This window comes from Moschus berezovskii, chromosome 1 (genome assembly GCF_049115385.1).
Source record: "Moschus berezovskii isolate FMDL1 chromosome 1, NW_MosBer_1.0, whole genome shotgun sequence".
In the NCBI taxonomy this organism is placed as follows: Eukaryota; Metazoa; Chordata; class Mammalia; order Artiodactyla; family Moschidae; genus Moschus; species Moschus berezovskii.
This window is the reverse complement of record NC_142460.1, coordinates 160,943,003-160,954,977: the sequence shown is the minus strand read 5'-3', so window position 1 is coordinate 160,954,977 and position 11,975 is coordinate 160,943,003. Positions and strand designations below refer to the sequence as shown.

General features: G+C 41.6%; 1 non-coding gene across 1 annotated transcript; it reads right to left on the bottom strand.

The window, feature by feature from the left end:
- Positions 1-1,044: 1,044 nt before the first annotated feature.
- Positions 1,045-1,116, bottom strand: TRNAC-GCA (transfer RNA cysteine (anticodon GCA)). Its single transcript has one exon. It is a non-coding gene; the product is annotated as a tRNA-Cys (tRNA).
- Between the last annotated feature and the right edge of the window lie 10,859 nt (positions 1,117-11,975).

Sequence of the window (11,975 nt, the reverse complement as noted above, 5' to 3'; positions counted from 1 at the left end):
GACAAAACTTTAATTAAAAAAGGTACAGGCACCCCTATGTTCACAGCCAAGGAGGAAAGGGGTTAGGGAAGGAATGGACTGGGAGTTTGGGGTTAACAAATGCAAACTATTATATAGAATATATATATTTTATATGCTATATAGAATATATATATATAGAGAGAGAGAATGGATAAACAACAAGATCCTACTTTATACACAGGGAACTATATTCAGTGTCCTCTAATAAACCATAATGAAAAAGAATATGAATGAGGATATATATACATGTATAACTGAATCATTTTGCCATACATCAGAAATTAACACAACATTGTAAATCAACTATACTTCAACTAAAAAAAAACAAGGAAAGGCTGATCAACTATTGTAGGTTGATAGAGACTAACAAGACACATTCTTCTAGATTACAACTAAATGCAATGTGGAATCCTGGATTGAATCCTTGAACAGAAAAAAGACACTGATGGAAAAATTGGTGAAGTGTATGGTTTGGTTAATAGTGCTGCACTGATGTTTATTTTATAATTCTGAGGAATGTGCCATGGTTATGTAAGCCATCAACATTAGGGGATGTTGCGTAAAGGGTATGAGGAACCTCTCTATACTATCTTTTCAACTCGTCTATAAATCTATAATCTATAATTACTAAAGATAAGCAGTTTGTAGGAAGAAAGAAATGAAGTTCTGGTTAATAAAACTTGAATATATAGGACAGGGAGCAGTGTATAGGACAATTGTGGACAGTATATAGGACATTGTGAGCAATGTATGCAGTGCGTGCTTTAGTCTTTTGGTGTGTGTATGTGTGTGTGTGTGTGTAGTTGGGGTGTGTAGTCTCTGAGTGTGCATGTGTGTCTCTGGTGCAGACAGGATGAGTTTATATGAACACATAGTTCTACTGTGAGGAAATTAATAAGCCAAGGTGCCTCCATGAACCTGAGAGTTACTGCCTTCTTAAATTTTCAGCCCTAGGCACCTTGCTTCCCTTACCCTAGGTTCAACATTTTAATAAAGCTGCCAGGAAAAGCAAAAGAAAGAAGTAGGGGGCACCTGGATTTGAACCAGGGACCTCTTGATCTGCAGTCAAATGCTCTTCCACTGAGCTATACCCCCTGGTGACAATGTAACCCCTACAAGTACTTAGTCAACTTTTATGAGTTACATCATACTCCTAAATACCTTTATGGCTGACATTCCTCCTGGATTTAACTTTATTCCTGATTCCCTTCAAGCCACACCACTTCCTGCTTTTCCCAGTGTGAAAAGTGCTGTATTCTCAATCTAATAGCCAGTATTTAAATATGTGTGCTGCTGCCCATAAATCTTTGGGCACATTGATGAGTATTCTAAGTATCATGGACATGGAGGGGATCTTAACTGGGTATCCACACCTGGACTTCAGAGGCAAAAAAATCCCGTGGCAGATTGAAAGTCTTTGTACAACACGAAAGTTGAGAAGTCAAAATCAGAACTAGAAAAGAGTATACAATTGAGACAGAGCAAAGAGTAACATCTTAGGATGAAGGCTGTGAGAGATGAGCCTGAATCACGCAGGACCTCCAGGGCAGACCAGGTACAAAGACTCAAGTTAGATTAGTGGTTTTCAAACCTTAAAGTGCATCAGTAGCTTTTTTTATTTTTATTTTTTTAAAAAAGAAACATTGTTAGGCCCCGCCCCCAAGAGATTCTGAGCCTAAAATCCAAGGGAACCCTGGTGATCTCCATTTCTAATCAGGTCCCACAGGTTGCTGATGCTCCTGGGGTGCTTTGAGAAGCCCTGCAGGCCTGTGTCCCAGGTCTGTAACAGCAGGAGAGAGAGGAGATTGTTTCAAGCAGAGAAGTGTTCATGGTCCCTGAATCTAATTAGACATTTGCGTGTCCTATCCTTATGTTCCTTGTTTCTTCACATTTCTTAAGCCCCACCCTCTACTCTATGCTATTAGCTGCACCACTGAAAATGAAGTAACTGTAAAATGTGCTGTGCTGTGTTTAGTCAATCTGCTGCTGCTGCTACTGCTAAGTCACTTCAGTCGTGTCCGACTCTGTGCGACCCCATAGACAGCAGCCCACCTGGCTCCCCTATCCCTGGGATCCTCCAGGCAAGAACACTGGAATGGGTTGCCATTTCCTTCTCCAATGCATGACAGTGAAAAGTCAAAGTGAAGTCGCTCAGGTGTCTGACTCTTTGCAACCCCATGAATCACAGCACGCCAGGCCTCCCTGTCCATCACCAACTCCCAGAGTTCACTCAAACTCATGTCCATCAAGTCAGTGATGCCATCCAGCCATCTCATTCTCTGTCATCCCCTTCTCCTCCTGCCCCCAATCCCTCCCAGCATCAGAGTCTTTTCCAGTGAGTCAACTCTTCACATGAGGTGACCAAAGTATTGGAGTTTCAGCTTTAGCAGCAGTCCTTCCAATGAACACCCAGGATTGATCTCCTTTAGAATGGACTGGTTGGATTTCCTTGCAGTCCAAGGGACTCTCAAGAGTCTTCTCCAGACCACAAACAGACTTCTCCAGACTTCAAAAACATCAATTCTTCGGCGATCAGCTTTCTTCACAGTCCAACTCTCACATCCACACACAACCACTAGAAAAACCATACCCTTGACTAGATGGACATTTGTTGGCAAAGTAATGTCTCTGCTTTTTAATATGCTATCTAGGTTGGTCATAACTTTCCTTCCAAGGAGTAAGCGTCTTTTAATTTCATGGCTGCAATCAGCATCTGCAGTGATTTTGGAGCCCAAAAAAATGAAGTCTGACACTGTTTCCACTCTTTCCCCATCTATTTCCCAAGAAGTGATGGGACCAGATGCCATGATCTTAGTTTTCTGAATGTTGAGCTTCAAACCAACTTTTTCACTTTCCTCTTTCACTTTCAAGAGGCTTTTTAGTTCCTCTTCACTTTCTGCCAGAAGGGTGGTGTCATCTGCATATCTGAGGTTATTGATATTTCTCCCAGCAATCTTGATTCCAGCTTGTGCTTCTTCCAGCCCAGCATTCCTCATGATGTACTCTGCATATAATTTAAATAAGCAGGGTGACAATATACAACCTTGATGTACTCCTTTTCCTATTTGGAACCAGTCTGCTGTTCCATGTCCAGTTCTAACTGTTGCTTCCTGACCTGCATATAGGTTTCTCAAGAGGCAGGTCAGGTGGTCTGGGATTCCCATCTCTTTCAGAATTTTCCACAGTTTGTTGTGATCCACACAGTCAAAGGCTTTGGCATAGTCAATGAAGCAGAAATCGATGTTTTTCTGGAACTCTCTTGCTTTCTCCATGATCCAGCGGATGTTGGCAAAATTTGATCTCTGGTGCCTCTGACTTTTCTAAAACCAGCTTGAACATCTGGAAGTTCACAGTTCACGTATTGCTGAAGCCTGGCTTGGAGAATTTTGAGCATGACTTTATTAGCGTGTGAGATGAGTGCAATTGTGTGGTAGTTTGAACATTCTTTGCCCCGAAACATCAGGAAATTAGAACAAACCTTCATAAGTTACCCTAGCTGTATAACAGTGACAAAGTTATATCTCTTTGAAAGCAGGAAGGCAGAGTTTTCCCACAAAGAAACAAAAGCCACCGAGTAGCTCACATGATGAGCTTTAGCTGTCATTTTTTTAGAGAAACAGAGATACTTCATTTAATGAAAGCTTGGATGCAACTCATTTCCATTTAAAGTAGAATATAACAGATTCCTTTGATTTTTTGTAAAGAACTCCTGTTATATGGCAACCTTCAAAAAATATAAAAGAGAAATCAGGGAAAATCTCTACATTGATTATTTCTTTCCCATCATGCCCATACGTGACCTGTGTGTGGCTTGTGTATTTGTGACACTGCCCTAACGACAAAGTCTGTCCAGTTCCATTAGCACTGGTTAATTACAGTTGGATAGGAAATTTGGAAACAGCTGAAATGTCCAACATAATATTTGTATAAGCCATATGTTAAACATTATGCAGCACTTAAAATTCATATATTGTATAAAAGTTTTAGAATATTCACCATGTATAGGACATGTTATTAAATGAAAGAAAGATCAGTTTATATCAACTTAAAAAAATATCTTGGTCTGCTATCTCAGTTTGGGTTCTCATAATAGCAGACTATGAGTCACCATCATGTATAAAATAGCTAGCTAGTGGGAAGCTGCTGTATAAAATAGGAAGCTCAGGTCAGTGCTCTGTGATGACCTAGAGGGATGGGATGATGAGAGGAGGGCTAAGAGGGAGGAGTTATATGTATACTCATAGCTGATTCATGTTGTTGTACCAATACAACATTGAAAAGCAATTATCATTCAATTAAAAAAAATCACATTCAAGAACTTATTAGTATTTTGGAGGTGACCACAGGGAACACTGTGAGGCGAGGGGAAGTGGGACAGAAAAGAAAATGCCAGTAAAGGTTGCACAGTCATGCAAGCTACCACCATGGACGACCCAACTCAGTTCCACTGAGAACTCTGGAGCCCAGGCAGACAGCATCATGGCTCAGCATGATCCTGCAGAAGAGGTAAAGAATTGGGTATTTAAATAGCACCTTCTGTCAGTCACTGAAGATTGTTCCCAAGACCATTAGTTCTCTGGCACTTCAAGTTTGCCATAAACAGATGTAGAGTAGGCTCTGGGTGAGGGAAAAAATAAACCTCAGGGGAAGAGATGCAGATGCTGGCAGTTAGAATCAGCCTGGTAAAGGCTGAAGGGAAAAATTGGCAGTGTCCAGAGTATCTGCTGTACCCAGGTATCCAGAACCTGGATCTTGAGCTAAAGCTTATGTGCTATGAATTTTTCCAAAAGTGCCTTCCCAGGGAGCAGGAGTGAGGGGGAAAAGATGGGAGGCCGAGAAAGACGTTCAATCAGTTCAAGGGTGAATTTCCAAGCTGGCCCTCACATGGTAACAAGTGCACTGATTGTTTGATCTCATAAAGCTGTCTCTTGAGAGGATGTGTGAACCACTGCATCCCCAGACAATCTGTCTTAAGGAATGAGATGATTTTAGCCTCAGCTTCTGCACCTCATTGGTGAAAAATTTCCCGTGGTACATGAATTCTCCAACACCTCCAGACCTTGCATGCAGGCTCACCAACTGGGTCCATGATCTCTCACACCTCAAAAGTATAAGGGAAGCTGAGAGAGGGAGGTGGGGGCATCAAGCATGGACAGGAGGGAAGATTGCAGAGCATGCCTGGGTGGAGCCAACATGTCCTTACATGCTCTGTTACCCTCGTGGCAGCCAGCACAGAAAAGGTGATCAAGGGCCTCAGAAATTGTCAAGGCCAAGAGGTTCTGAGATGCTGCTTAAGATATACCTGATACATATTTGTTTATAAATATTTACATACATTCATCCATGAAACACAAGCTCACGTGTACAAACACAATCATACATAAAAATAGGCAACAGGATAAGAAAAAAGACAGTGATGAAGAGCAACCAAATTTTATTCCTTCCTTTATTCTTTGATATATGTTTAAAATTTTTTTACATAATAAAGGTGTTTTGATTTTACAGTGGCTGAAGGTGATGTGGACAGTTTTAGAAAGGGAGGCAGAGTAGGAAACATCTATTTTTCAAAGTAAAACAAACCAGTAAACACAATTATTATTCTGTGTTTTACTTGATGGGCACAACAACATTGTCTTCTTTAATAAAGTTTTAATCTTTTAAGAAATGGCTTAGAAAAGTATCAATAAATAGTTTTTTTAATGTGAGAAGTATAATTTATCTTATTAAAAGTGAGTTAATAAGTCATTTAAAAGTATACTTCTTTTTAAGAATAATTATTTATTTATTTATTTTTGGCTGTGCTGGGTCTTCACTGCTGCTCAGCTTTTCTCTAGTTGTGGCAAGTGGGAGCTACTCTCCAGTTGCGGTGCATGGGTTTCTCATTGCAGTGGCTTTCTTGTTGTGGACAGAGCACTGGCTCTTGGGCACATGGGCTTCAGTAGTTGTGACTCCTGGGCTCTAGATCACAGGCTCAGGAGTTGTGGCACATGGGCTTTAGCTGTTCTGCAGCATGTAGGATCTTCCTGGACCAGGGATTGAACCTGTGTCTCCTGCATTGGCAAGCATATTCTTTACCACTGAGCCACCAGGGAAGCCAAAGATATGCTTTCTTTATATATCTAGCTTCAGTGTTTATTCATTCACTAAAGTATCCAATAGCTGTTATTCACCAAATGCTTTCTGAGCTCCGATTATGGGCAAGGTCCTTGCCAGTTACTGGTCATAACAAGAAGAATCAGAAAGAATTGCCACCAACTAGGAGCCCACATTGGAATGTGTAGATAGTTTTTGGCAAAGAAAATTCATACTCACAAATTGTCCAAATGGTTTATTACTTTTCTTAACCTCCAATAAAGTGAAGTTAGGGCCACATAACTAGTTCTGTCCAATAAACTATGAGCACAAATGATGTATGTCACTCCTGAGCTAAGGCAGCTATGAACTGATGTTCTCTACCCCTCAAGCAATGACGCTAGGGGCCACATTTTGCTAGATGACATAGCTACAAGAGGGACCACCAGACCCATATAAGACAGTGCATGAATAGGATACAAATCTTTATTGTTCAACACAGCCTCAAAACAGACAATTTTTTTACTTTGGGATCCCCTGAAAACCTGATAATCTTATGGGTTATTGTTGTCTAGTAAACATACCAGACAAACACACCCAAATACATTGCCACCAAAACTCGATGAGGTTTACCAAGTGATACACCTTATCTTATGTGGTGTCTCTTACTTTAGAAGGCATAACCAGATGTGTCTCACCCTTGGATCTCTAAAAACTTTACCAATGTAGCAGACTCAGAGATTGGTGGAGACTGAATGGAATCCTGGAACAGGAGAAAAAAACACTGGTGGAAAAATTGGTGAAATCTGAATGAAGTCTATGGTTTGGCTAATAGTCCTGCACTGATGTTTATTTCATTGTTTCGAGAAATATGCCATGCTTATGTAAGCTTGTCAACATTAGGGAAACCTGAGTGAAAATTCTAGGGGACCTCTCTGCACTATCATTTCAACTCTTCTGTAACTCTCCAATTACTACAAGATTAAAAGTTTGCAGAAAGGAAGCTAGAAAGTTCTGACTGATAAGACTTGAATATATAGGACAGGAGAAAGAAAGGCACATGTGAGAAAGTGCACATGTATGTGTATTTTTCTCTATTGATGTATCTGTGTGTGACTGTGTGTGTATTTGTGTATGTGTGTGGCTGGAGGCCATCTGGGGTGGGGGTGTCTCTGAGTATGTGGCTGTGTTTCTGTGTGTCTAGTGTAGGAAGCATGAGTTTATATGAGCACTTAGTTCTACTGTGAGGAGATTAATAAGCCAAGGTACCTCCATGAACCTGAGAGTTAGCACCTCCTTAAACTTTGAGTCCTAAGCAGCTTGCTTAACTCACCCTAGATCCACTCTTTTAATGAAGCTGTTAAGAGGAGCAAAAGAAAAAAACAGGGGCATCTGGATTTGAACCTCTTGATTTGCAGTCAAATGTTCTACCACTGAGCTGCCGCTGCTGCTAAGTCGCTTCAGTCGTGTCTGACTCTGTGCGACCCCATAGACGGCAGCCCACCAGGCTCCCCCATCCCTGGGAGTCTCTAGGCAAGAACACTGAAGTGGGTTGCCATTTCCTATACCCCCTGCTTCTAAAGTACTTATCCCACTTTTATAAGTTTCATCATACTTCGTAAATATCTGTGTGGTTGAGACTCCTCCTAGATTTAATTTCATCCCTGATGCCCTTCTAGCCACACCACCTCCTATTTTTCCAGAGAACATGTGTTCATTCTCTTCTCAGAACCTAAAACTCAGTGCTATATTCTCAGTCTAAGTCTCCAGTGTTTAAAATATACCACCAACTGCCCATAAATATCTGGGCATATCAGTGAAAATTGTAAATATCACAAGCTGCAATCAAGTATTGGACATGGAGAGGATCTTAACTGGTTATCCACACTGGACTGCAGAGGTTCATGTTAAACTCGGAATTATGGGCAAATATTGTATGTGTGCATGTATTATATATTGTACATGATTTCATCAGATTTTCAAGGGGATCTCATCCAGGTGATCTCCCTCATTTTACAGTTGGGAAAAAAAGTTTAGAAGCCCCAAGTTCACTGTTTATTCCTAGTCCTTTGAGTTTCAAACCAAGAACCTTTAATCATATGTGTCTCCAAGATTGAGAAGAAAGGCCAAGGGAATTTGTCACTGCAGTAAATTCTCCCTGATGAGGCCCATCAGCTGCTGTGAAGCTAAGGAGTTCACAGCCCCCAAGCTCCAGCTCACAGCTCTCTGAGGGCTGCAGACAACCTCTCCCAGACTCTCTACTCTGAGGTTTTACAGAAACCTCAGACTGCAAAGCTAGTATACCCCAAACTACACCTATCTTCCTGCCCAAACCTGCATCTCCTCCTATTTTGCTTTGAAGTAATAATAATAGTCCATGTTTACTAAACACATGCTATGTGCCAAGCATGGTACTAAAAGTGCCAGCCATAACTTCCTCTTGAATCATCACCAAAGAGTCCCACAAAACAGGTATTATTGTTAGCACACTGATTTTTCAAGTAACTGAGGCACAGAGTGGCCACACAGCTCATAGGTGGTAGAGTCAGGATTTCAGTGTGGGCTCAGAGCTGGGTGCTGGACCTGCCTATTTTACCATCTGATCAGCCTCCTTCTTGTCTAGGTTGGTGACTGTGTACTCAGTCATTTGTGTTACAATACATGTGACACAACTCTGGGCTTCTTTCGACCTCTCCTCCCCAGTTCTAGTTAATCACTGGGTACTGCTGATTTTATCTTTGCCATCACTTAAGTCCATCCTTACCCCTGCATGCAATACCTCTGCCTCTTAAACGGCCTTCTGGCCTCCAATCTTCAAATCTATCCCCTACGACTCCCAGGGCAGTTGTTTTAAAACCAGGTGCATCTAGGTCACTTTTGTTCAGAGGCCTTCATGACAAGCTCCAGGCCTCTTAGCACAACACAGATTTCCTATATTCTCACCCCTGCCTGCCTGCACAGTTTAAGTCTCCTCTTAAGACACTCCCCATGTCACATGTTGTGCTCCAGTTGCTTTCAATTGTATCCATCTGGCTGTAGCATCTGTCCATACAGTTTTCTTTGTCTGGGACTCAACCACCAATCCCCGCATCCCTGCCTCTACTCCACCCTCCCTCTGGTGAGATATTGTCCTTATTTGAGACCCTGACTTACCATAATTTCTTCTTGGAAACTTCCTATAACCTCACTCTTCTGGACAGAGGTAATAGTTGCCTGAAGCTGGCCCAGCTTGTACAACTCACAGATGTCTGACTTCTTATTTCACAGGCTTGCTTCCTGGCTGAGAGCACATTGAGTCCAGGGGTTGTGTCTTATTCACTTCTGGGTTCACACTTTGCATAATTTTGGCACATAGTAGGTACTCAGTATATGTCATTCCAATTGATTTAAAGATTCAGACGTGCATGTGTGGTAGGCAAGAGTTAAAGCTAGTTAAAGCCTGACTTCTGGCCCAAACCTGGGCCTGGAATGCAGGCACCCAAGGTGGTGTGCTGGCTGCAGGAAATGAACTAGGGGTGGAAAGGTAGTATGAAATCTAAAAAACAAAATATAACAAAACAGACTTATAGATACAGAGAACAAAGCAGTAGTTACCAGAGGGCAAGGGAGTAAGGGATAGAAAAATATGGGAAGGTAATGAAGAGGTATATACTTTCAGTTATAAAATAAGTCATGGGGATGTAATGTACAGCATAGAGAATATAGTTAATAATTTTGTATAACTTTGTATGGTGATAAATGGTATCTCACAATGTATAAAAATACCAAATCACTATACTGAACACCTGAAAGTAATATAATACTGTAAGTGTACAGCTGATTCTGCTCACAGCAGCAATTGTCTCACTGTGTCTCACTGTGCGCACTGTTCACTGAACCCATGGTAGGCAAGGTGTGAGCTAAGAGGCTAGAAGAAAATGTGAAGAGTTGTAGCCATGAAGCAGCAGTAATGCCGCTGCTTTTATGAGTGGAGTTTATATAACAAAAGTAGCCCATGTCCAAGTAAGTACCATGTGACACACATGGGCAGTGCTATAAATGAGCTCAGTTGTTGCATAGTCATTATTTACGAAGTATGGGGTGAGAGAACCTGAACGTGCCATCTTGGCTAATTTGAAAATACTGATATTGCTACCTACCTCCCAAATTTGTCATAAAATTTTAATGGATGTATGTGAGAAATATAAAATATTGTTATACTCAGTTTTTATAGTTCTTCACGTGGGATTTGGAAAAGGAGGATAGGTAAACACGCATGCTCTGTCACCCATCTTAAACAGGAAGTTTTATTCTTAGTATTATTATTGACAGGTAAGAAAATTTTTTTATACCAAGAAAATGTCAAGTGAGATGGGAGCTACCCATCTGGGGTTCCTTTAAGAATAAACTACTATTGGATGTCAACAGACTTTTTACTTCTTTGACTTTCACAGAAGTCAAAAGTCTGTTGATTCACCACTGCTGGTCAGTTCAAAATGAGCCTTCAAACCTTAGCACTGAAATGAAATGAAATGAAATGAAATGTGAGTTACTCAGTCATGTCTGACTCTTTTGTGATCCCATGGACTATAGCCTGCCAGACTCTTCTGTCCATGGGATTCTCAAGATAAAAATGCTGGAGTGCATTGCCATTCCCTTCTCCAGGGGATCTTCCTGACCCAGGGATTGAACCTGGGTGTCCCACATTGTAGGCAGATTCTTTACTATCTGAGCCACCAGGGAAGCCCTAGTAAGGAACTAACTACAGACATTTTCCTGGAGGAATAGATCAACAGAAGAAGGAATGATGAGACAAGCAAATGAAGGGAGATGGAGACTGGTGGACAGCTTATCTTGAGGATGAAAGTAGAAAGTAGGAAGACTCAGAGCTCCTGAAGAGGCAGCTAAGAAAAGTAACCTGGACAACAAAGAAGGAAAATCAGGACAAGAGTTCATTATGGCCCCAACTCTACTATTTGTGTTAGCCCATGTCTATCTCCCTACAGAAATGAGCAGTAGAAACTTCAGTTATTACTGAAATAAATCCAATTGAATTTAAAACTTGTAAGCTAAGAAACCTTAATTTAATACTAAAAATAAAACGACAACAAAATCTTTGTTGTTCTCAAAGACAGAGAGTAAGTGACCTGGGAGGCTGATGCCCAGCTCGTCATGAAGAGGTCACAGACAGGAAAAGTGCTTGTTTCCATGAAGACAGGGGTAGACAGGACACTAGCAGTGTGGGAGAGAGAAGAGTGTACAAATAATCTAGATTCAAATCCAGACTATGCTACTTTAGTATTATGAGGTTTTGACAGAATATAACAGTTCTCCAATTCTTGACTTCATCTCTGGCAAAGACGGAATAATAATAATAACAACACTGTTATAAACCGAATTGTATCTGCCACAAAAATTCATATGTTGAAGTCCTAACCTCAGTTGCTCACAAGGTGACTATATTTGGAGACACAGTCTTTAAAGTGATAATTAAGGTTAACTGAGGTCCGCGAGAGACGCCGGCCCCGGCGCAACTGATCAGGCAAAGAGGCGCGGCCGAGAGGAGCTGCCCCACGTCCAACAGGCGGTGGCTGCGGGGGCACAGGAGGGCCGAGAGGAGCTACTCCACATTCAAGGTCAGGAGGGGCAGCCTTGAGGAGATACCCCTCATCCAAGGTAAGGTACAGCGGCTGCACTTTGCTGGAGCAGCTGTGAAGAGATTTTCCACGACCAAGGTAAGAAAAACCCAAATAAGACGGTAGGTATTGGGAGGGGGCAAAAGAGGGCAGACACACTGAAATCATAATCACAGGAAGCTAGCCGATCTGATCACATGGACCACAGCCGAATGTGGTCCACTGGAGAAGGGAATGGCAAACCACTTCAGTATACTGGCCTTGAGA